Consider the following 25,078-nt stretch of genomic DNA (forward strand, 5'->3'; position numbering starts at 1 on the left):
CCATGACACCAGAACACGCGGATAAATGCACAAGCTTCAGTAAATCACTCACCTAACTGGAAGAAAGAGAGTATCACATTCAGGATCAAATGAATGAAATGAAGCGAGAAGAGAAACCAAAAGAAAAAAAGAAGAAAAAGAAATGAACAAAGCCTGCAAGAAGTATGGGATTATGTAAAAGACCAACCCGCCTGATTGGGGTGCCTGAAAGTGAGGGGGAAATGGAACCAAGTTGAAAACACGCCCAGGATATCATCCAGGAGAACTTCCTCAACCTAGTAGGGCAGGCCAACATTCAAATCCAGGAACAGAGAACGCCACAAAGATACTCCTCGAGAAGAGCAACCCAAGACACATAATTGCCAGATTCACCAAAGTTGAAATGAAGGCTGAAAAATCTTAAGGGCAGCCAGGAGAGAAAGGTCTGGTTACCCACAAGGAAGCCCATCAGACTAACAGCAGATCTCTCGCAGAAACTCTCATAAGCCAGAAGAGAGTGGGGGGCCAATATTCAACATTCTTAAAGAAAGAATTTTTAAACCCAGAATTTCATATCCAGCCAAACCAAGTTTCATAAGTGAAGGAGAAATAAAACCTTTTACAGATAAGCAAATGCTGAGAGATTTTATCACCAATTAGACCTGCCTTTGCTACATAAGAGACCCTGAAGGAAGCACTAAACATGGAAAGGAACAACCGGTATCAGCCAAGTGGCAAAAAACATGCCAAAAATGTAAAGACCATCGAGGCTAGGAAGAAACTGCATCAACTAATCCATACAAAATAACCAGTTAATATCATAATGGCAGGATCAAGACTACACACAACAATCTTTAACACTAAATGTAAAATGGACTAAATTCCAATTAAAAAGACACAGACTGGCAAACTGGATAAAGAGTCAAGAGCCATCAGTCTGCTGTATTCAGGAGACCCATCCCACACGCAGAGACATACAATACAGGCTCAAAATAGGGATGGAGTAAAGACGCACAAGCAAATGGAGAACAAAAGCTGGGGTTGCAATACTAGTCTCTGATAAACAGACTTTAAACCATCAAAGATCAAAAGAGACAAAGAAGGCCATTACATAATGGTAAAGGATCAATTCAACAGGAAGAGCTTTAATTCATCCTAAATATATATATGCACCCAATACAGGAGCAATCTAGATTCATAAAGCAAGTCCTTAGAGACTTACAAAGAGACTTAGGACTCCCATACAATAATAATGGGAGACTTCAACACCCACTGTCAACATTAGACAGATCAATCAGACAGAAAGCACAAGATATCCAGAATTAACCCCATCTCTGCAGCAAGCAGACCTAATAGACATCTATAGAACTTCCAATCTAAATCAACAGAATATATATTCTTTCTCACAGCACTACATCAGATTTCTACTCCAAAATTGACTAATGAATTGAAGTAAATCACCCTCAGCAAATGTACAAGAACAGAAATTGCAACAACCGTCTCTCAGACCACAGTGCAATCAAACTAGAACTCAGGACTAAGCAACTCAATCAAAACCACCAACTACATGAAACCGAACAACCTGCTCCTGAATGACCACATTATTGGGTACACAATCTAAATGAAGGCAGAAATAAAGATGTTCTTAAACCAATGAGAACAAAACACAACATACCAGAATCTCTGGGACACATTTAAAGCAGTGTAGAGGGAAATTTATAGTAATTCAAATGCCCACAAGAGAAAGCAGAAAGATCTAAAATTGACATCTCCTAACATCGCACTAAAAGAACTAGAGAAGCAAGAGCAAACACATTCAAAGCTAGCAGAAGGCAAGAAACAATAAGATCAGAGCAGAACTGAAGGAGGAGACGAAAAACCTCCAAAAAATCAATGAATCCAGGAGTTGGTTTTTGAAAAGATCAACAAAATTGATACAGACCACTAGCAAGACTAATAAAGAAGAAAGAGAGAAGAATCAAATCGATGCAATTAAAATGATAAAGGGATATCACCGACTTCACAGAAATACAAACTACCATCAGAGAATACTATAAACACCCTAACGAAATAAACTGGAAAAATCTAGAAGAAATGGATAATTTACTGACACTTTACACTCTTCCAAGACTGCAACCAGAAGAAGTTGAATCGAATAGACCAATAGCAGGTTTCTGAAATTCGAGGCAATAATTAATAGCCTACCAACCAAAAAAAAAGTCCAGGACCAGATGGATTCACAGCTGAATTTACCAGAGGTACAAGGAGGAGTTGGAATTATCTTCTGAAACTATTCCGTTCAATAGAAAAAGAGGGAATCCTCCTAACTCATTTTATGAGGCCAACATCATCCTGATACCAAAGCCTGGCAGAGACACATTAAATAAAAAAAGAGAATTTTAGACCAATATCCCTGATGAACATGGATGCAAAAATCTCACAAAATACTTCGGCAAACCGATTCAGCAACACATCAAAAAGCTTTCTATCCACCATGATCAAGGGCTTCATCCCTGGGATGCAAGGCTGGTTCAACATTCCAAATCAATAAACTTAATCCAGCATATAAACAGAACCAAAGACAAGAACCACATGATTAATATTCAATAGATGCAGAAAAGGCTTTTGACAAAATTAACAGCGCCCTTCATGCTAAAAACGCCAATACCCGTATTGATGGAACGCACTTCAAAATAATAAGAGCTATTTATGACAAACCCACAGCCATCATACTGAATGGGCAAAAACTGGAAAAATTCCCTTGAAAACTGGCAATAAGATTAGGATGCCCCTTCTTCACCACTCCTATTCAACATAGTGTTAAAGTTCTGGCTAGGGCAATTAGGCAAGAGAAAGAAATCCAAGGGTGCCCAGTTAGAAAAGAAGAAGTCAAATTGTCCCTGTTTGCAGATGACATGATTGTATATTTAGAAAACTCTATTAGTCTCAGCCTAAAATCTCCTAAGCTGGATAAGCAACTGTGCAAAGTCTCAGGATACAAAATTAATGTGCAAAATCACAAGCATTCTTATACACCAGTAACAGACAAACAGAGAGCCAAATCAGGAAATGAACTTCCATTCACAATTAAGCTTCAAAGAGAATAAAATACCTAGGAATCCAACTTACAAGGATGTAAAGGACCTCTTCGAGAACTACAAACCACTGCTCAGTGAAATCAAAGAGACAATAAACAAATGGAAGAACATACCATGCTCATGGATAGGAAGAATCAATATTGTGAAAATGGCCATACTGCCCAAGGTAATTTATATAGATTCAATGCCATCCCCATCAAGCTACCAATGAGTTTCTTCACAGAATTGAAAATCATGTTTAAAGTTCATATGGAACCAAAAGTATTCAAGACAAGCCAAGACAATCCTAAGTCAAAAGAACAAAGCTGAGGCACGCCATCTGACTTCAAACTATACCACATAAGGCTACAGTGCAACCAAAACAGCATGGCACTGGTACCAAAAACAGAGATACAGACCAATGGAACAGAACAGAGTCCTCAGAAATAATACCACACATCTACACATCTGATCTTTGACAAACCTGAGAGAACAAGAAATGGGGAAAGGATTCTCATTTAATAAATGGTGCTGAAATTGGCTAGCCATAAGTAGAAAGCTGAATCTGGATCCTTTCCTTCCCCATAATGAAAATTAATTCAAGATGGATAGAGACTTAAATGTTAGACCTAATACTCATAAAATCCTAGAGAAAACCTAGGTACCATTCAGGACATAGGCATGGGCAAAAGACTTCATGTCTAAAACACCAAAAGCAATGGCAGCAAAAAGCCAAAATTGAGCAAATGATCTCATTAAATCCAAAGAGCTTCTAAAACAGCAAAGAAACTACCATCAGAGTGAACAGGCAACCTACAGAATGGGAGAAAATTGCAATCTAATTATCTGACAAAGGGCTAATATCCAGAACCTACAAAGAACCTTCAAACAAATTTACAAGAAAACAACAAACAACCCCATCAAAAAGTGGGCAAAGGATATGAACAGACATTTCTCAAAAGAAGACATTCATACAGCCAACAGACATGAAAAAATGCTCATCATCACTGGCACATCAGATAGAAATGCAAATCAAAAACCACATAATGAGATACCACTCTCACACCAAAGTTAGAATGGCAATCATTAAAAAGTCAGGAAACAACAGGTGCTGAGAGGAGGGAGAAGCCAGGAACTTTTACACTGTTGGTGGATTGTAAACTAGTTCAACCATTATGGAAACAGTATGGCTATTCCTCATGATCTAGAATTAGATGCACCATATGACCCAGCTATCCCATTACTGGGTATATACCCAAAGGATTAGGAAATTATGCTGCTATAAAGACACATGCACACGATGTTTATTGCAGCACTATTCACAATAGCAAAGACTTGGAATCAACCCAAATGTCCATCAGTGACAGATTGATTAAGAAAATGTGGCACATATATACACCATGGAATACTATGCAGCCATAAAAAAGGATGAGTTTGTGTCCTTTGTAGGGACATGGATGCAGCTGAACCATCATTCTTAGCAAACTATCACAAGAACTGAAAACCAAACACCGCATGTTCTCACCATAGGTGGGAACTGAACAATGAGATCACTTGACCAGGAAGGGAACATCACACACCGGGCCTATCATGGGAGGGGAGGGGAGGATTGCATTGGGAGTTATAATTGATGTAAATGATCAATTGATGGGTGCAGCACACCAACAACATGGCACAAGTATACATATGTAACAAACCCGCACGCTATGCACATGTAATTCTCAACTTAAAGTATAATAATAATAAATAAATTTAAAAAAAAAAAAAAAAGTGGGTGAAGGATATGAACAGACACTTCTCAAAAGATGACATTTATGTAGCAAACAGACACATAAAAAAAATGCTTATCATCACTGGCCATCAGAGAAATGCAAAACAAAACCACAATGAGATACCATCTGACACCAGTTAGAATGGCGATCATTAAAAAGTCAGGTAACAACAGGTGCTGGAGAGGCTGTGGAGAAATACGAACACTTTTACACTGTTGGTGGGACTGTAAACTAGTTCAACCATTGTGGAAGACAGTGTGGCGATTCCTCAAGGATCTAGACCTAGAAATACCATTTGACCCAGCCACCCCATTACTAGGTATATAGCCAAAGGATTATAAATCATGCTGCTATAAAGACACATGCGCACATACATTTACTGCAGCACTATTCACAATAGCAAAGACTTGGAACCAACCCAAATGTCCATCAAGATAGACTGGATTAAGAAAATGTGGCACATATACACCATGGAATACTATGCAGCCATAAAAAGGGATGAGTTCGTGTCCTTTGTAGGGACATGGATGAAGCTGGAAACCATTATTCTCAGCAAACTATCGCAAGGACACAAAACCAAACACCGCATGTTCTCAGGCATGGGTGGGAATTGAATAACGAGAACATCTGGACACAGAAAAGGGAATATCACACACCGGGGCCTGTCATGGGGAGGGGCCAGGGGGGAGGGATAGCATTAGGAGATATACCTAATGTAAATGAGGAGTTAATGGGTGCAGCACACCAACATGGCACATGTATACATATGTAACAAACCTGCATGTTGTGCACATGTAGCCTAGAACTTAAAGCATGATTAAATAAAAAAGCATTCACTAAAAATAAAAAAATTAAAAAAAAAATAAGTGAAACAGGTCAGATGGTCAGATACAGAAAGACAAATATCACATGTTCTCACTTATAAGTGAGAGCTAAATAGTGTGTACACAGGGACCCAGAGTATGGAATGATACACAACACTGAAAGGGAATGATAATGGGGTAGGGGGTGGATGGATGAGGAGAGATTACTTAATGGATACAATGTACATTATTTAGGTGATGGATAACCTAAAAGCTCTGACTTCACCACTACACAATCTATGGATGTAACAAAATTACAATTGTACCCCCATACGTTTACACAAATAAAAAAATAAAAAATATCATAATGATCATAGCATAGAATTTCAACCTCCTAAGGTAACTAAGACTATAGTGAAACAAACTGCATTCACTTGGTCTCTGAAAATACCAGTTTTGTGTTTTTATTGTCTATTTGCTTCAAAGAAATGCTCTCTCATTTGGTCAGAGTTGAGAGTTACATCTAATGCCTGTTCAGTTCTTTTGAGACAGGGTCTCACTTTATCACCTGGGCTGGAGTGCAGTTGCGTGATCATAGCTTACTGAAGCCTGGAACCTCTAGGGTCAAGTGATCCTCACACCTCAGCCTCCTGAGTAGCTGGGACTACAGGCACATGCTGCTGTGCTCAGCTGATTCTTTATATTTTATATAGAGAAAGGGTCTTGCTTGGTTGCCCGGACTTGTCTTGGACTCCTGGCTTCAAGCAATCCTCCTGCCTCAGCCTCCCAAAGTGCCAGGATTATAGGTATGAGCCACTGTGCCTGGCCTCTGTTCAATTCTTGATAAACACTGAAATTACTTCAGAAGAATAAAATGTATCTGCCTTTTGACTGACTTGATTTTTTGTTTGTTTGTTTAAAGGAAAATGCTAAAATGAAGACCTACAAATTAAAACTTAAAACTATTTGAAATTGAAAAATTAATTTAAATTTATTAAATTAATCCTTGCCTATCCCAAAGTTACAAAGATATTCTCCTCTGTTTCTTCAAGAAGCTCTGTAAGTTTTAGCTTTTATATTTATATCTATGATTCATTTTTAAATAATTATTTCGTGTATGGTGTAAGGTTGAGGTAACTGAGGGTTGGTTTGTTTTTTGTTTTTCTTCTTTCCAGATGAATAGTCTTTCCAGGACTGTTAGTCAAAAAAGCTTTTTAATTTCTTTGGTGCCTTTGTCAAACCATTTCTGTGTGAGTCTATTTTGGGGTTATTACATGAATGAATCTATCTGTCTTGTAGCACCAGTAACACACTGTCAGGATTACTCTCACTTTATAGTAAGTTCTGAAATCAAGTAGATTAAGTCTTCCAATTTTGGTCTTGCTTTTCAAAATTGTTTAGCTTATTGTAGTTATTTTGCATTTCCATATGCATTTGAGATTAGCTTGTCAATTTCTTACTAAAAATCTTGCTGAGATTTTAATTGGGATTGTGCTGAATCTTTTAATCAATTTGTGGAGAACTGACATCTTAACCATATTAAGTTTCTAAATGAACACAGTTTATCAATTCATTTATTTAGGTCTTTGCTCTCTCTCATCAATGTTTTACAGATTTCACACACCTTTTTTATACATTTTTCATTCATTTTATCCCTAAGTGCTTAGTTTTTGATGCTACTATAAATATTTGAAGTCCCCTTTTAGTAGTTTTGTTGATTCCTTAGGATTTCTCTGCATATAATATGTCATCTGCAAATAGAAACAGTGATATTTGCTTTTTTCCTAATATTTATGCCTTTCACTTATTTTTCTTGCCTTATCACACTGGCTAAAACCTCCAAGATGACACTGAATAAAACAGGGCAGACATCCTTGCCTTATTCCTGATATTGGTAGAGAAAATTATCTTTTGCTATTAAACATGAGGTTAATTATAGGATTCCTATATATATACTTCATCAATTTGGGGAATTTCCATCCGATTTATTGAGTTTTTAAACCATGAATGAGTACTGAACTTTGTCAAATGCTTGTTTATGCATCTATTGAGATAATCATATGGCGTTTCCCTTTCAATCTACTAATACAGTGAATTACACCAGTTGATTTTTAGTATTTAAACAACTTTACATTCCTAGAAGAAATGACTTTGATCGTAATGTATCATACATTTTATATCACTAGATTTTATTTGCTAATATTTTGTTAAGTGTTTTTGCCTATGTACATGAAAGTTTGCAATGTTATTTGTAATGTCATTGCATGGTTTTAATGTCAAGGCTATGCTGGTCTCATAAAATTTAGTGGAAGGATACCATCTTATTTCTTTTTTGTAAAGATTTTTGTAAGACTGGTATTATATCTTCCTTAAGTATTTTATAGATTTCACTGGTAAAGCCATTCTCATTGGGAGTTTTCTATGTACAAAGGTTCTTAATTATAAATTCCATTTCTTTTATTTATTTTTTTTACCTCAAATCATGGGATATTTCTTTAACAGATGGTAAGTTATTCAGATATCCTGTTACTTCATGTGGTCAGTTCTGTTAACTTGAGTTTTTCAAGGAATTTTCCCATTTCATCCAAGTTTTCAAATTTACAGGCAAAAGTCCTTTACTAACATAAAAGTAATATGTCTGAATTTTCATTTTAAAATCTGTAAGATCTAGAGTAATGTCCTTTCTTTCATTCAATCAGCTTTTGATTTCACAGATTTTCTCTAATGTTTGTCTTTTTATTTCCTTCCTCTTCTTTTTCCAACACCTTTGGATGGAAGATCACTGATTAAAGGGTATACATTTCCCTCTAAGCACTGATATAACTTCCACAAACTTTGATGATGCATTTTCCTTTTCAATCAGTTAAACTATTTTTCTAATCACTTGTGATTTCTTCTTTATTCAATGGTTTATTAAAAGAATATTGATTGGGCCGGGCACAGTGGCTCATGCCTGTAATCCCAGCACTTTGGGAGGCTGAGGCGTGCAAATCACTTGAGGTCAGGAGTTTGAGACCAGCTTGCAACATGGTGAAACCCCTGTCTCTACCAAAAATACAAAAATTAGCCAAGCATGGTGGTGCACACCGGTAATCCCAGCTATTCGGGAGGCTGAGGTCATGCCACTGCACTCTAGCCTGGGTGACACAGCGAGATTCTGTCTCAAAACAAACAGACAAAAAACAAACAAAAACAAAAGAAATATAGTGATTGATTTTTAAGTATTTGTGAATTTTCTAGCTAAATTTTTATTATTTTTTTTTGAATTTTTTTAAAATTTTTATTATTTATTTCTAATTTTATTCCATGTGGTCAAAGGATATACTCTATGTGATATGATTTCAATTCTTTGGAATTTACTGAGATTTGGTGTGCCCCCCAGTATACAGCGTACATTCATACTCATGGTAAAACTGAAAGGAATGCCTATTTTGAAACTGCCCAGTGTAGCAGTCTGTAAGCATTAATTAGATTAAGCTGTTTGGTGGTGTTATTCAAATATTCTATAACCTTACTTTTTGTTACCAATTCCATCAATAATTGAATGTAACAAAGATATTCAATGATAATTGTGAATTTGTCTATTTCTCTTCTTGATTCTTTGGGCCTTTGCTTCATATATTTTGAAGCTTTCTTATGAGGCACATAAATATTTAGGATTTTTATGTCTTCTTGATAAACTGACTCTTAACATTGTGGGATATTCTTCTTCATCTCTGATCATAGGTTTTAGGTTCTAAGGCAAGATATATTTTCTATGCTAAAGTAAAAAGATAAAACATGAGACCAGATTGCTAGACTCAAAAAACCATCACTTTGTGTTGAAGTTAATCTACTAGGGGTAGGAAAGGGTTGCCCCTGTCTTGTCTCCAATACGACCACTATCGGTACAGGGTGATAGGAACTATCCTAAGCAATGGGTTGTGATAGTGGGAAAGTAGGTGTTGGAGTAACAGCTGCAGGCCTGCTGCCCTAGGGTTCACTCCCATGCCATGCTGGTCTATGATGATTTTATTTGCTTGGCCTTAACCTGAATGATGGCTCCCACCAGGATGCCAACAGCACTAGCCATGTATGAATGATGCGGCTGTGTGAATTCTTTATGTTTCTTAATACAAATATTTTGCTTTTGTATTTCTCAATACATTAACCTGAGAGGCCCTTAGTTTTACACTGTGTTCTCAAGGACATGAGCAACCTCGGGGATAAGTCAGCAGCGACTCCAGGTCTGTCCGACAGGCAGACTTTCACTCCACAGAATGACTTTGACTATGCCTTCTTCTACTGGATGAGTGGAAATAAGCCTGAACAGAAAAGCGACACAGAGAGGTTAAAAGAGGTCAGGGTTGGTGAAAGGACCAGACTGAAAACAGTGAGAATGAGGCTTGCATGTATATACATATATTTAAGAATTTCTGAACCAAACCTTTAATCCTGGGTCATTGGCTGATTTTTACACAAGAGTCATCCTTCACTGGATAAGGCTAAGGCTACACTACACGTGCACACACTCATGCAAAAATCCCAAGACACTGTGGGGCAAACAAGATTGTAAGAATGAAACCTTTGTTTTCATCCCATGCTGCTGGGGATGTATATTTGAAGCACACACACTGGAACCTTAACCTTTCAAACCTCTGTACTTCTGTGTGGCTTTCAGATAAAACTGTAAACAAGAGCTTCTTTGTGGTGCAGGGCCAGCCAGCATCTTCTGCTGCAGTGGTGATAACAAAGTCTGGGGAGCTAACAGAGAAGGGAAGATTTAATGGACAACACATGAAATCAGTGTGTACTTACCTTGTTGACCGCTGTCTCTGTGTTGAAATGGGACAAGTGGAATAGAACACACTGGGTGATGTGTGCCTGACTGTGGGTTCAGTCTTTCCAAAATCATCCCCCTTCTAGCTTTTAGATTTGTCTGAGCCTTATAGAACTTCAAAAGTTGCTGGTTTAGTGACTGCCACATAGTCTAGTTTGTATAAATATAATGTGTTGACCTTTCTCCTGTTGTTTTAGGGTATTGTTTACCAACATTTTGTATGAAAAAAATACCAAAGATTTTTGTCAAAAGATTATGCACCACACAAAGGATCTGATTTGTAAGCCTTGTGACCCTTTTACACAAAGTGGGCATCTTTACCCACTCTCTCATTATGCTCCTTCCCTTATTTCCTATATTAGACAAGATCTTCTGTCCCAAAAACTTGACTCCTCTCCTACTTTTAACTAAAACGACAAGATGCATGTACATACTGAATTCTGGGGGTGACTCCAAATTACAAAAGACTTGCATTAAAAATATGAATAAATTAGGAACTCTGTAGCCTTCATTTCCAATCCATACCCCAATGGTTGAAGTCCATTCCTTATTGTGTTTACGTCAAACACTTTTACTGCTGGATTTGTATGGACCAGGTCTGTTTACTGCTCTCAAATGCTCGAGTAGACAGAAATGAGAGATGGGTGGTGGGGGCAGGAGGAAGTCTTCCACTTAGAAACTTGAAGTGGGTGACTAAGAAATGAAAGAAGAATGTCCATCCAATTCACTCAGGGACTCTTCCACTGATGCAAGAGACCAATGTCAAAGCAGCCACAAGACTGTCTAGTAGCATGCAGATTGAATGTAATTCAGCTCTGTTCACCGCTAGAATCCGAAGCTTTATCTTGAGTTTACAAGAAGAAAGAGTGAGGAAATAAAAGGAGAACTTGTCTTTGTCTTTTATTTCCCCTTATTTCTGAACTGCAGAAGACAACCCCCTTGAGATCTGATGACACTATCACTGGAGTATATTTATTGGATGTTTGATTTTGCTGTATTGGATTCTCCCTTTCCCTTACTTCCCCCAGTGTTTTCTAACACATTTACCCTCTCCTTTCCTCCACTTCTTTTTTTCCTGAAAAACACAATGAATGAATAAAGTCTTATTGGCACCGAAAAGCCAAAGCAACTGTGGTTGCATGCTAATGGGTACGGCGTTTCTTTCAGGGGTGACACAAGTGTTCCAAAATTAGACTGTGATGATGGCTGCACAACTCTGTGAATATACTAAAGAACACTCAATTGTACACTTTAAATGAGTTATATGGTATGTGAATTAAATATAATAAAACTGTTGAGAGATAGAGACAGACAGAAATGCAGCACTGCATCTGTAGTGTTCCAGAGCTCAGTCCCAGTTACCTTCCCTTCTCTACCTGCTGTACCCCTTGGTATGCTCCCTCAATCCCGTCACTTAAATATCATCTAGTGGCCCGTGTCTTCTGAATTTCCATCTCCAGCTCCATCTTCTCCACTGAATTCCAGCCTACTTGACATCTCCATTTGGAGGTCTAACAGGTATGTCAAACTTAACATGGTTAAGACAGAGCTTTTGATTCTTCTTTCAATCTGAATCTTTTCTTCCTCCATACAGTCCCATCTCAGTAATACACCACCATCCACAAAGTTTACTAAAGTTCAATAAAATAGCCACGTGGTTGAACAAGGTAGAAAAAATAACTTTTTTTGAAGACAGTTTTACTCTTGTTGCCCAGGCTGTAGTGCAGTGGTGCGATCTCGGCTCACTGCAACCTCTGCTTCCCAGGTTCAAGTGACTCTCTTGCCTCAGCCTCCTGAGTAACTGGGATTACAGGCATCTGCCACTACATCTGGCTAATTTTTTATAGAAAAAATGACTTTTTCAAACAATCAAACCATTAACTTGTAAATGAACTTAACTAAGATCTTTGGGGTATCTCACTTTAACACATAAAGCTAGACATAGTTTACAAACAATGAAAACTATATCATTCTATCATAGTTTTTAAAATAAAGATAATTTTTCCAAATAACCTTGTGCTAGAGTGCAAGAAAAATTCAAACGACAAAAATCAATACAGGGAGTTGAGAAGACCTATTTGAATAGAGATCTCTTTTAGATCTCTTTTTTGAATCAGAACAAAGAGCAAAAAGGGCTGGGCGCAGTGGCTCACATCTGTAATCCCAGCACTCCAGCGCTTTGGGAGGCCGAGGCAGGCAGATCACCTGAGGTCGGGAGTTTGAGACCAGCCTGGTCAACATGATGAAACCTCGTCTCTACCAAAAACAAAAACAAACCAAAAAAAATTAGTCGCGTGTGGTGGCACATGCCTGTAATCCCAGCTACTTGGGAGGCTGAGGCACAAGAATTGCTTGAACCCAGGGAGGTTGCAGTGAGCCGAGATCGCATCACTATACTCCAGCCTGGGCAACAGTGAGACTCTGCCTCAAAAAAACAAAAAAAAAAAAAAAAAAAGAAGAAGAAGAAGAAGAAGGAGCTAAACGAATTGTTGTCACTCAGCAGATGGCTAGAAGCACATTTTCAGAGCCTCTTGAACATCCACCAGCCACTTGGGTAATAAGATATGCAAACAGAGACCTTGCTGTCTTTCTGTAAACTCTACCTTGGGTCATATCAACCCTTCAAGTGGCTCCTCCCCTACTATCACCTCCTCTTTCCCACACTAAGATGCCACAGTGTTTGTTCTGTGTTTACGTAGGCTCAGTTGTCCATTCCCCCCCTTTTCTGAGAATTTTTACTGTAACTAATATATGATAAAACAAGACTACATTTTTTCAAATAGGTATTCTTCAGATATTTATTTTTATAAATTCTAAGATCCTCTTTCTAATATTTCCACTCTTTTTCTAATATTCTGTTACATTAGTTTTGAGTTAGAAGTCTACGAACCTGACAATCAAAACATTTTCAAAAACTTCCAAAAAATTGTTAAAAATTAGAAATTAGTTCCTGTATGCACTTGCAGCTGAGTTGCAAAGCGTGCACAAACTACATGAAAGCATTTATGACAACCTATGAAAACTATTTCACATTGTTTTAATTTATAATTTAATCCAAAATATTCTTTCTCCTTAAATTTCTATTGTGGCTTAGGTACCAATTCCAATTATTTAAAAAATCTGTTTGTCCCACGTTTTCCAAAATGTTTGACAAATACCTGTCATTCAGTATAAAATTCTTCATATATATATTTTCAACAGAAACTGTTCTATTCTTCTCTGAGGCTTATTTTACACATCTATAAAATGGGGATGATAATATCCACCTCTCAAGGTGATCCAGAAGATCAAGTAAGGTTGGCCATGAGGGCCTTCTATTAGTTACAATGCACTAAATATTGGGTAATATGGAAATAAACGTCGAACAATATCCAATTAAGAGTTATTATACATGGTCTCAGCATTCACAAGTGCTTAAATGCCTTTACTTGTAATAGCAATAGTGTTGACAGAAAATGTATCAGTCCTAGAATCCTGGTAAATTTTATGTTCTTTTCATTGAGACTCTCCTGATAGTTTCAATCTTTTTTCTTTTAGAATGTGAAAAACAGGCCGGGCGCGGTGGCTCACGCCTGTAATCCTAGCACTTTGGAAGGCCGAGGCGGACGGATCATGAGGTCAGAAGATCGAGACCATCCTGGCTAACACGGTGAAACCCCGTCTCTACTAAAAATACAAAAAACTAGCCGGGCGTGGTGGTGGGCGCCTGTAGTCCCAGCTACTCAGGAGGCTGAGGCAGAAGAAGGGCGTGAACCCGGGAGGCGGAGCTTGCAGTGAGCCATCGCGCCACTGCACTCCAGCCTAGGCGACAGAGCAAGACTCCGTCTCAAAAAAAAGAACGTGAAAAACATTATTAAACACACTTTCCTGGATATAAACACCTTGTGAATTTCTGCTCCCTTGGCGCTTTTAGATTCTGTTATAATAACACTTCCCACACCCTCCTGTCTTCCACATTAGACCCATTGTGGGTACTGATTTATTGAGAAAGGTAGTGTTCTCTACCAGTTTTTAAGCTTCACACACAAGAATGGTATTCACAGATATACAAGTGAAAATTTACCACAGGAAATACTCCCTTTTTTAGAAATTCAATATTGAAGAATTATCAGCTTTATGAGGAAAAATATGTCAAAACTTCTATAACCCACTACAACACTTTAACTCTCCTTTGTGCTTGTGAAATTCACTTGAAAACTTATTTCTTTAATTAAGCAGTTTTAGTTATTTATCTCAAGGATAAGACACTTATCCATGCCTTTCCCACCAAGAAAAGAAATTATAAACCAGTATTTCCCAAAATGTATCCCAAAGGAAAGATGCTCTAGAAAAAAAGTCTGATAAATATGTAAATATCACAATCTATATATTCACTCTCTTAGAAACTCAAAATGGCCCTTGGCATATATAGCCAGCAACTTTTTTATAGATATATGTGTGTTATATTACTCGTCCAATTTCCTCTATGTTTGAAATATTTTATAACATAAAAAAACTGTATCTCTACTTTCAAGTGGAATTTCCCGAAGTCCATTAATTACCGAGCCCTTTTCTCTGTGTCTAGACATCTCCCTAATAGTGGGAGCAAGCAGATGTGAGTTTAGAGGTACACTTTGGGCCACCCATTTCCATCTACCCAAAAAACAAAGAATGACTTATTCACCAAACAAAATTACAAGTCCAAGACACCAACGCACAGGCGGGTGGCAAGGGCAAACCCACGCCTTGGAGATTCCAGCCACATGCAAATGAGAGGTAGAAGGTGACATCACCTTATTTCCACAGCAGCTTTAAGAACTATATTCAATGTGTGTGGTAAGCCTCTTCCCATCTACCCTTTTGGATAATAGCCAGGTTTCTCCAATATAAGAGCTATAGATCTGAACAAACTGATGAACATAAGAGATAGGATGTCTCTGTCCTCTTTGCACAAGTAGATAAACGACTCACAGTTCCTGAGCTGAAAGGGAAGATTAAAGCTCGCCACATATTATGATGGAATACCACAGAGTTCAGATAAACGGGGTCACTTCAGGAAGTAGCTCTCTGAAATGCTTTGGTAGCATTAACAAGGAGGTTGTAACAGTCAAAATAACTGCAGGATTTTGGATCCTTGAGCACAGTTTTACAAATGTTTCCTTTCTGAAACCCAAAACAAAATAAATTGCCATCGATATCTAATTTCAGGAGGTCTCTGGACCATATTAAAAAACAATAGCCAATGATGGAATCATATTATTCCAATTTTATAGATAACATGAAAGCATACAGACAGTAAGTAACTTGATGTAGCCATGCAACAAGTGAGTGGAGAAGCTAGAATTTGAACCCAAAGCCTATGCCATATCACTTCTTGATCTACAGAGAGGTAACGGGTGGGGGCAGCTGAGAGGATCATCTCCTTTAACTCAGCCTATTCTCTCCCATCTCACTGATGCGCCAACAATGAAGGTCACATTTATGAACTAAAATTATCCTTTCTGCAGGTTTTATCAGATGGTATTTCAGGGTATACAACCTTTTAAAACACTGTGTTTAATTTAAACTGTTGGAGCACTTTTAATATTCACTTATTTCAACTAGCCATCTACAATTAGTCTGAATCAAGGAGATATGACTTTCATTTAACCTTCCATTATGACAAGAACATATGTAAAGCAAACGTTGTCACCGGTGACGGTCAGGTATGGCACGGAGACCTCCCATGGAGCAGTGCCCAGGCAGCACTCTACTACTTCTTTGCTCCTCAAGCCTCCACGGTGTTCTGCAACATAAACAAACCCCCTCGTGTGTTACTGCAAAGTCCTGACTTTCAAAGAGAGTCTGAACATTACAGACTCTCCTTGAAAACTCTAGAGTCAAGCTTGCTTCCTACATATAAATTATAACTCTAGATTTTTCCAAAACTGTATCTTCAATGACATGTAAAACTTCAATCGTTCTAATTCTATGAACACATATTTCAGAGTTATATTCTGTTCCATTTCATTTAGTAAATAAGAGCAACTAGAGTTATTTGCCAAATTCAGTGATCTAAACTCATCTTTTGACCAGCTATTCCAGAATCACCTCCCAGCCAAACCACAGAATCTTCTTCATATGGATCACTTGGTTACAGTTGTTTTAAAGGTATATTTCAAAGTTACATCTCAAATTGTGGTAGCTAAGAAAAGGCTTTGGGCAGATCTAATCTTGATCTCATTAGGGATAAAGAGGAAAAGCGACTTCATACCTCTTTACAGACAACTTGGCAGGAATTGTTAGAATGTGGGCTCCCTGAAAGCAGAAGAAGGCCTATTTACTGTTGTATCCTGTGTGTATAGCAGGAGCCTGGTAAACAGTAGGACTCAATAAATATCTCCTAATAGAGGGAATGAGCAGAAACACGGACAACACACCCAAAGAAAATCATCCATATTTCAACAACGTAGAGTTGGCTAGTTATGAGGGTCTCTAAGTATTAACAAATATTTCAGAAAGTCTAATGGAAATCATGCATTTACCTTAAGATGAGATGGCACAGGGCAACTAAAAGTCAAGTTTGCTTGACTTCTGCAAACATTGTATCAAGTCATTGTAACAAGGCTGATTGTTTCATGCACATCAGAAGTTTGGATGTTATATAATGACATGGGGAGGGAAAGGCTCCCTTACTCCTCTAAGTCCCTCTTGCAGGGAGGGATACATTAATCTAACTGGGACAGATTTACCAATTTTAGAAGATCAAACCCACATAGGGCTGTGGCTCTCTCAGGCTCTGTTAGATGGGGTATCACTACGATGCCCAGGCTGGCCTCGAACTCCTGGGCTTAAAGCTCCCAAATAGCTGAGACTACAGGTGCACCAGGCCTGGTTTGGCTCCCCCCTACTAGGGGGGCAGAGGGTAAGCAGATTCAGGATAGGGCTTGATTTCTTGCTCTTTCTTCTTTTCTCTAATGCTTATGTTATGGGGCCTTCAACGGTCAACCAGTAGTAAAAATGCTGGTGAAGGAGAAGAGGCTCTAACAGTTGACTGGTAATGACATCTTCTAGGCAAATTTACTATCAGCACCCCACCAGGGACTATGGGCACTCACTTCCCAATGAAATGGGGCTCTTTTCTCATCTGTTATCCTCTGTGTATACGTGTCCCTTGGAAAGCTCACAGGGAGTGGGGACTGGCCCAGGCAGGATTCACAGAGGGTTCCACCCACCACACCACAGCCAGATGTAAGTCCACCGCTAGCTGAGGTACTTTACAAACGATAAGCATTCCAAAAATAGAAGTTGATAAGCAGTAAGTAGTAGATCACTTCAGAAAATTGTGGATTTTCAACCCACAACTCTAAGAGAGTGAGCTGTAGATCATTCCTAAGCATAAAAAACCAACCCAGAAGTGAGGACAATAAATTGGGGTTGGCAGACCAGGGCACCAATCATGGCAGCAGCAAACTTGCTAGCAGCCCCAGCTGGACCAGGCATACCACCCTGCATAGAGTCAGTGCCCTCGGTGGTCAAATGAAAGTACTGGATTACTAGATAGTGTCTATTTGCCTTCCAACTCCAGCAGTCTACAATTCAATGAATGACAACTCTGTCTGGTATCTTAAGCATATGCCTTTTGCTTGAGCCAACACAGACCATTTGCAAGACACATACTTGTTAGCAAATTGGAATTCAGTGTTTGCTGCACAGTTCCTGCCAAAGGCTTCTTAAAGTCATCTGATATTCAAGAGATAGTCTAATAGACGTGTTAACCATCCCTGAAGAACTGGCACAGATGAAGCAGATTCCATTCAATTAATATTTATTGAGCACTGAAAGTGGTAACTCTATCATATATTATCTCATTTAAAAGCCTTTCTTCTCCAGTTTTTCAATAGTTAAAATCTTGGTAGGCTTCTAGCAGTCTTTCGTGTCCAAGCGTTTCATAAGTTTATTACACCAGCAAATTATCAAACCCTCTAGATTCTTGTGTTCTTATCTCTAAACTGCTACACAGGATTGCAGAGCACACTCCTGTGCTTGTTATCTCAGCCTAGCTACTGTTTTCCCTTCACTGAGTACCAACATTGCATCCTTTTTATGTTTGGCAGTGCCTTTGTTTTTTATCTGTTTGTTTGCTTACATTCTGTTTTTTTGGTAGTGTTCCTTATACAGGGACCCAGGGACTAGTTGGTGGTAGGCAGGGGAGTGGGGAGGGGTTTGTGTGTTCAGGACTGTTACCACTGCAGATAAATGTTTAAGCTTCTTTTGATCAGAAATTGAAAACCATGTAATACAAAGTTTCTCTTATCTCATTTAAAGCCCACATTAGTATATATTAGTATCAGTTAGAGTAATCAAGCAACAAATCTCAAAGACTTAGTAGCATCTATTTCTGTTTCCTCGGTCATCCCAAATCTTTCTGGAAATAAATGGGCACACAAATCCCAATAAATACAGAAAGATGCCAGTTCAGTGATTAGAAGCACAGGCTATGGACATGAGCCCATGCTTCCCACTTGTGACCACATACTGGAATGTGGTATTTCACCTCAACTCAACATCATCAGATGGAGAATGGGAGTCATACTGATTCCCAAGTCAAAAATTTTCATAAGTTCCTCCTTCATATAAAGCATTTAGTAAAGTTCCTGCCTCAAAAATACCTAACAAATACTTGTTTGTATTAATATTATTGTGGAACCCAAATTGTCATGGATTTCATTCCCATTCTTTTATTGATTTTTTTGGCTTACCCTTTGTTTTCTCCAACCCACTGACACATGACTTTTCTACCTTCCCTCACTCCCTCCTGCCCTCACTTTTCTTATATCACTCGGTCTATCATTATACACTTGCCAACTCTTTCGACAGTAATTCCATCTCTTTCTTTCTATTGCTCACCCATCAGGCTAAACCCCACCTCTGCTGAATCCAGCCCTCCACTTCCTCTACAAGAGGCAATGTAGTATAATGCATATGGGTGCTACCTCTGGGGTTAGACTGTGCAGGGTTCAAACCCCTGCTCTGACACCTAACAGCTTTTTATCTTTAAATAAGTTGCTCATCCCTTCTGTAGAATGAAGTCGATAACAATAATGCCTGACTCACGGATATGCAATGAAATTTAAATGAGACTATACACTTGGATTTGTGCTGACCCTGGTAAGCACTCAATACATTTAGCTGGGATTATTTTTATTATATTACTATATGCATGAGACAATGGAATAAAGTTGGGAAAATCACACACCCAGACAGACGACTTGAACTATAAATGTGGAATCACAAACCTCAGTTGGGTCCTTGATACTGTCTGGCAACTATATTCATCTCCCTAGTACATTGCTCTCAATGCCTTCAGCTTTTACTTTAAATCTCCCTCACCCTCAGCTGATGACCTTCCTTTCTGCTACATGGAGACAACAGAAGCCATCAGAAAACCACCATCATCTGATCATCACCCAGTATAGAAAATGTACCCACATCTGGACTCACGTTCTCCATCTTCTCTCCAATCTAATGGAGGAAGGTTCCCAAGGGCCGGCCCTTTACTTGGGTTTCAGGTTCTCTCCCTAAGGCTTTCCAAGGACTTTCCTCCTGTAGTTTTTTTCTCTTTTCTTTACATCTTTGGTTCCTTCCTAGATGACCCCTCAATGATCCTCACCACCTGGTGTTTATACCGTAGTAAAATTCCCTCTCCTTAGGTTGTGGGTGGAACCTGTGACTTACTTCTAACCAACAGAATATGGCCAAGTTGCTGGCCTATTCCTCCTGACTACATTGCATCATGCAAGGCTCCATCTTGCTGGCAGGCAGGCTCTAAGATTCTCCTTGCTGGCTTGATGAAGTAAGAGGCCAAGCTAAGGAGGCCCATGTGACAAAGAACAGTGGGAAGTAGGGAAGGGGTGAGGGAGAGCAGCTCTACAAGCTGAGAACAGCTTCCAACCAACAGCCAGCAAGAAGCCTAGGACCCTCAGTCCTACAGACGCAAGGGAATGAATTATGCCAACAATCTGTGTAAGCTTAGAAGTGGATTATTCCCTGGTCAAGCCTTCAGATGGGAACTCAACCCATGTAATACCTTGATTGCAGCCTTGTGAGACTCTTCACAGCAAACCTAGTTAAGCTGAGCCTAGACTCCTAACTGTTTTAAAGCAAAAAAATATCTGTAGTAAATTGTTACACTACAATAGAAAACTAATATCCCCTCTTCCACATAATTCCCATGATGCTCTAGTCACAACACTAGGGTCTACTGTATCCCATCTATTAAAAAAAACCTAGGCCATAGGCTTTCCAGCTATTCCTCCTCCTCTTTGTTCTCCTTTCCAACAAACTTGTCAAAAGAGTTTTTCATGTGTCCCTCTGTCCTCACCTCTAATCAGCTGCTTAGCCTACTCTAAGCACATCACTGAAACTTCTCTTGTCAAGGATACTAGTAAGTTCCACCTTATCTAATCCAAATGAACATCTCTCTCTCTCTTTCTTATTCTGTATCTCAGCAGCATTCAACACAGTTCCTTACTCCCCACCCACTTTTTGGAACTACTTCTTCTCTTGGCTTATTGGACTTTACATTTTCTAGTTTTCCTTCTACTTATTTGGCTGCCGCTTCTCCATAGCGTTTGCTGGCTTCTCCTTTTCTGCCCAAACTTAAATAGTGCTTTGCCCCTGAATCAGGCCCCAGGCTCTCCTCTCTCGGCCCCCTGCACTCCTTTTAAAGCCCCCAGGCTTTACACGACATTAACACACTGATGTCCTCAAATTCCTCCCACTATCTCTGACCTCTCCTATCCATTCCCCATCTCACCACCATCTGCCTAACCACACCCTCCACCTGGTTGTCCAACAGTCATCTCAGACTTCACATGCACAAAACAGAAAACCTGATTTTTGTTCTCTAGGTTTTCCTAATCTCAGTAAATAGTACCTTCAACCAACATTTACATCATGGTCTCAACCTGGATTCCTCCCTTTCCTTCATCACCCATCAACCAACGCATCCACAAGTTCTTGTAGGCTGATCCTCACAATAGATTCTGAATTTGCCCACTCCTGACAATCTCTAACTCCAAGCTGCCCTCCCCCTCCCTTGGTCTGCGTAGTGACAGCCGCCCAACTGGCCTCCCTGCCTCCACTGCTGTCCTCCACACAGCATGGATCTTTTGAAAACTACAAATCACCTTGTAAGACTTTATTGCTTAAAACTTTTCAAAGACTTCACTACCCTTTTAAAGGGCCCACCAGGCTCTCTTTCTAGGGACCTCCCAGCCTCCTCGACATATCTCATACCTACCAAGTCCCAGCCACACTCACCCTTTTCTCCTTCCCACCTCAAGACTAGTAACTGCTACTCCCTCTGCCTGGAAAGATCTTCCCACGTGAAACGTCTCATATCTCGGGTCAAATGTTCCCTCCTCAGAGAGATCTCACCCACAGTAGCTTTTTTTTCTTCCTTTGAAACTCTAAGATACCATGATTTTCTTCACAGGACACATCACAATATGAAGTGTTATTCTTGCTTATGCATGTACATCTGCATCTATGTGTCTGATTGTTGCTATGATGCCTCTCACTAGATGTGAGCATCAGGAAGGTGTCCACTGCTATGTTCTACAATAGCTGCTAGCACATAGAAGGTGTTCAATAAATATTTGTTGAATAAATGAATGCATGAATATATATGATATTAACATTCGTATATGCATTATAATAAAATTATCTAGTGATATTCCATTAGAAAATCTCTTCAGATACGGTGTCTTTAAAAGAGTATTTTAAAAAGATAAAATTAAACCTCAAACGACTCAACATTCTGCGTAAATTTCTGAAAAGTTGTGGGCAAATGAAAGTGTTATAAAATGAAGCCCATTTTAAAAGAATTTAAAGGAATTTGGAAATGTGAAAAATCTTTATTGATCAAGTGAATTATCACACTCGTTATTCTGTTTTTATGGATTTGAATTTTTTTCCTATATTAAACTTGTTTCCATCACAGAGCATAAATTATTATTGTTTCTATCACAAATTCTGCAATCACTATTCAAACCACAAGACACACTTTCAGTACTTCTGGACAAAAATGCTAAGGAGTCACTACTCTTGTTATTCAATGTCACTGACACCATGTGACTTCACTTCAAACCCAGCTATATCCTGTAGCCATACAATGCAGGCTTTTCAACAGACCATGGTAACGAATGCGGTCACGGTTTGGATTTCAACAAGCAGCTGTCAAAAACTATCATCCTAAATGACTACTTGCTGAAAATTTCTCACTCCCAGAGCTGGTACTTCCAGGGTGGTCTAGGAAATAAATTTCTGCCTACATCTACTCTGGGGCTATTCTAATTGCCGATGTTCAACATTTCTTTGGAAATGCAATGTCAAGCTTTGAGGAGCTTTTTTGGTGAGCATCCAAAGCTTTTTTAAATGGTCTCTATTAAGCTCACTTGTTCATGAATTTTTTTTCTTCCTGAAATAGCAATACCTTCTGAAAACTCCACTAAACAGTTATTCAGCTGATTTTAAGAACCATTCTTAAGAAAAATCACTCATTCCATTGCTTACCACTTGCTGCCCTCAAAACTTCTTAGCAACACACACCGTGCATGAACCTCAACGTGGTTTGCTTTGTCCAATCGCATGCCTGAAAGCCCAACCAGTCAGTTGTGTAATAATAAACCCCTTATCTCCTGAAGATACACAAACGGAAAAATCTCTCGGCGCTTCAGTGCACAGGGGACTCCGCTAGAATTCTCAGCAGAAACTCACATCCATTTTAAACGCCACCCCACCCCCTTTTCCTGATTTCCTCTTTTTTCCTCATTTGCAATTTTGAGGAGGAAAAAAAACCCCAAACGCTCAACGATGTCGAGTTTAGCGACATGGGAGGGCGAGGGTCAATGCCAAAAACTGCTAGCAAAATGCATGTGGAAACCGAGGGCTTGGTTTTTGCTGTGCTGGGTTTACCGGTTCTCTCACAAGCGCCTGTGATGGAAACTCATCAACAATTGTTCTTGGATGGAAGAAGGGGCTTGAGAGATTGACAAGAAACACCTCTTTCTAGTTTCAATAAGCTTGAACAGCCCTCAAAATAAGGAGAAGTGGATACTCCTTCCTTGGGGGAGAAAAAAATCTCACTCTCCCCTACCTCTCCCGTCCCCACCGGGCACGAACCGGCGCCTCCGTGGTCCCATCACCCAAGTTCCCCACCCCACTAGGGAGAAGCGCCGTTTCCCAGCACCCACACCAAACAACAAACCCGACCCGGCCTTTGAGGAAAGGGGGAGCGGCCGCCTGGGAGAGACGCAGGGGCCCGAGGCGCAGGCAAATCAACAGTTCCTCGCGCTGCTCCGCGCGGCCGCCCGCGCCGCCTGACACACCCCTCCCAGCCGGGTCTCTCCCGGGCGCCGCTGACCGGCCTCGGCCAGGCGTCTCGCCCCCCGGGCCCGCCCCCCTCCCCGGGCCGGCGGGTCCCACACGCGCCACTGCGCCCAACACGCACCTTTAACGCGCCCCGGGCCGGGCCCTTGGGGGCTGCGCGGCCGGGTCCGAGGGGCACGAAACGCTCCTCGCCGTCCTCGTCGTCTTCGTCGCCGTCCACCACCTCGACGACCACCTCCTCGTCTTCCTCTTCCTCGTCGTCATCCTCCTCCTCCGCGACCCCTCGGGGCTTCTCCTCCACCCGCCCGAGCCCCCTCCGCCGCCTGCTCCCGCCCTCCTCGTCCTCGTCTTCCTCCCCCAGAAGCAGCAGCACCGGCGACGAGGCGGCTGCGGCGGCCCCGGTGGCCCGAGGGGGGCCGGTCCCGGCGCTGCGCGGCGGCGGCGGTGGCAGCGGCGGCCTCCAGCTCTCCGGGGCGGGCGCCGGGGCCGGGCCCGGGACAGGGGGCGGGAGCCCGGGTAGGGCGGCTTCCTTGGCGGGCGCGGGCGCGGGCCCGGCCGGCTGCAGCGCGGCGCCCCCCCGGCGGCTGCCCAGGCTCGAGCCGCCAGCCAGACGCCGCCTGCATGCCTGCTGGGTTGCGGGACGCGCGCGCCTGGCGAGCTTGTCACCTCCTTCCTCCTCTCTGACTCCGCCGGTGGCTGCGCCGCAGGGCCGTGGACTCAAATGCAGGAGGCTGCAGGAGCCGCCGCCAGGACCTTACGGCTGCCACTGGCTGCAGAGGCGCGGGCGCCGCCTTTGCTGGACTGGCCGGCGGGAACGCTGGCGGCCGGCGGCTACGGCGGGCGAGTAAGGCGGCGGCCGCGGCGGTAGGCGTGAGCGAGCGGCGCGCTGCTGCTTCCGCCGCCGCCGTTGCCGGCTCGGGAGCCGCGGCCGCGCTGTACCTGGCGCGGCCGGCGGTTGAGCCTGCGCGCGCCTCTCCCGGCCTGCTGCGCCCGCGCGTCTGGGCCTGGCAGCCAAGCGCCCGGCGCGAGCTGTTTGTGTTGTGTTTTCCACCACCGCCCCCCTCTTTCGCGAGCCATTCCTCACAACCCTCCGGTCCCCACGCTCAGACAAAACCCGGACTGGATTTTTTTTTTCCCCTTACCCACAGTCTCCGAAAGTCTGGCGCTTCGAAGCAGTTGGCCCTGACACCAGGACAAACGCTTAACCGCAGCCCATTCTTCCCTCCGGAGGGAGGGGAGTAGACTTCGCTGGAAGTAAGGTTGTCGGTCAAAGTT

The 25,078-nt window shown here is 41.1% G+C and overlaps 1 protein-coding gene across 1 annotated transcript in view; it reads right to left on the bottom strand.

Annotated features, from left to right (window-relative positions):
* The window catches only part of ZNF704 (zinc finger protein 704), a 251,592-nt gene extending 226,749 nt beyond the window's left edge, over positions 1 to 24,843 (bottom strand). The window contains exon 1 of the mRNA XM_003902903.4: positions 23,925 to 24,843. The gene's annotated coding sequence lies outside the window, so the exon portion shown is untranslated. The remainder of the gene's footprint in view (positions 1 to 23,924) is intronic.
* Between the last annotated feature and the right edge of the window lie 235 nt (positions 24,844 to 25,078).

This window comes from Papio anubis, chromosome 8 (genome assembly GCF_008728515.1).
Source record: "Papio anubis isolate 15944 chromosome 8, Panubis1.0, whole genome shotgun sequence".
Lineage (NCBI taxonomy): Eukaryota > Metazoa > Chordata > Mammalia > Primates > Cercopithecidae > Papio > Papio anubis.